This window comes from Octodon degus, unplaced genomic scaffold (genome assembly GCF_000260255.1).
Source record: "Octodon degus isolate 3935 unplaced genomic scaffold, OctDeg1.0 scaffold00073, whole genome shotgun sequence".
In the NCBI taxonomy this organism is placed as follows: domain Eukaryota; kingdom Metazoa; phylum Chordata; class Mammalia; order Rodentia; family Octodontidae; genus Octodon; species Octodon degus.
The window spans coordinates 1,610,618-1,612,362 of NW_004524649.1; the positions used below are offsets into that span (position 1 = coordinate 1,610,618).

General features: G+C 41.7%; 1 protein-coding gene across 1 annotated transcript in view; it reads right to left on the reverse strand.

Moving 5' to 3' along the window:
* The window catches only part of Mast1 (microtubule associated serine/threonine kinase 1), a 32,450-nt gene that overhangs the window by 15,316 nt on the left and 15,389 nt on the right, over positions 1 to 1,745 (reverse strand). The gene's annotated exons all lie outside the window — the stretch shown is intronic.

Consider the following 1,745-nt stretch of genomic DNA (forward strand, 5'->3'; position numbering starts at 1 on the left):
AAGCTTGTTCTAAGTAGGTGCTTTAGACCACTGAGCCATCTCTCCAGCCCCAAATAGACTTTAAAAAAAAAAAAAAATCCCAGTACTTGGGAGGCCAAGGCAGGAGGATCACAAGGTTGACTCCAGTGTCAGGAATTTAGTGATTAGTGAGTCCCTGCCTAGAAATGAAAAATAAAGAAGGATAGGGATGTAGCTCAGGACAACAGCTCTACATCTAACCACTAGTACTGCAAAAATAAGTAGCACATCTCTCGTGAAAGGCATTCTTGTGTATGTCAGATACACAAATGTATATAGAGTCTGGCTCATGGCGAGACTGCCAACCAGCTATGTCCATCCATAGGACACTGTGCCAATAAACACACAGGGAGCATTCAGATAGAGGACTGGTATGCCACTGTCACAGAGAACAGACTATCATCCCCGCTACTTGGGAGGCTGAGGCAGGAGGGTTGAAATTCAAGGCCTGTCCGGGTGATTTAATGAGATGTCTCAAAATAAAATAGAAAGGGCTGAGGGCATAGCCCCGTGGGGGGCACTAGCCTACCACTAAGCCCCTGGGATTCAATCTCTAGCACTGCTAAAAAAAAGCCAGGGGCCGGGGAGATGGTTCAGTAGAATAAATGCTTGCCTGGCAAGTGCAAGGGCCTGAGTTCAATTCCCAGTTCTGAAAAAAAAAAAAAAGAAAAAGAAAGAAAGGAAAGAAAGAAAGAAAGAAAGAAAGAAAGAAAGAAAGAAAGAAAGAAAGAAAGAAAAAAAGAAAAAAGAAAAGCCAAGCCAGACATGGTGGTGCACGCCTGTAATCCCAGCACTCTGGAGGCTGAGGCAGGAGGATCACCTAGAGTTTGAGGCCAGGCTGGGCTACACAGTGCGTTCCAGGCCAGCCTGAACTACATAGTGAGACCCTGTCACAACTACAAAAAGAAAAAAAAAAAAGCCAAAATAATAATTTCTTTTCCATTATCGGCATCTTGTACTATGAATAACTACTACAAAGACAGCAATATGCAATGTATTAATTATTGTAACTGTCCTACTAACCTGTTTTGAAACTGTCTCATTGCTACTTCTTTCTCAATGAAATTATTTTAAAAAATAATAATTTCTGGGGCCGGGGAGATGGTTCAGTGGAATAAGTGCTTCCCTGGCAAGCGCAAGGGCCTGAGTTCAATCCCTGGTTCCACCAAAAAATAAAAATAAAAATAAAATAATAATAATTTATTTTCAAAACAATGATTCAAAAAATTAAGGGGAGATACTGTGGTTCTTCAAAGACCTGGAGGCTCATTTTTTAAGCCAGGCATGGTGACACCTATCTGCTGTCCAGGGACTCGGGAGGGTGAGGCAGGAGGATGGCAGGTTTGAAGCCAGCCTACAGAACTCAACAAGGCCCAATCTCAAAGTGAAATTTTCAAAAAATACTCTGAGAATATGGCTCCTTGGTAAAGTGCTTTCTGTCTTCAATACTGACCCCCCCAGGGGCTGGGGAGGTGGCTCAGTGGAATAAGCGCTTCCCTGGCAAGCGCAAGGGCCTGAGTTCAAACCCTGGTTCTGTCAAAAAACAAAAACAAAAACAAAACAAAACTGACCCCCAAAAAGAAAAAAAAAAGACAATATGGCACCATATGTGAGGTACACAGAGCACTTGGAATCAAAAGCAGAAGTCACATCTTTTGCTGTGTAGCATTTTGTTTGTTTGGTTTCTTTTCTTTCTTTCTTTCTTTTTTTTTTTTTTTTTTTTTTTT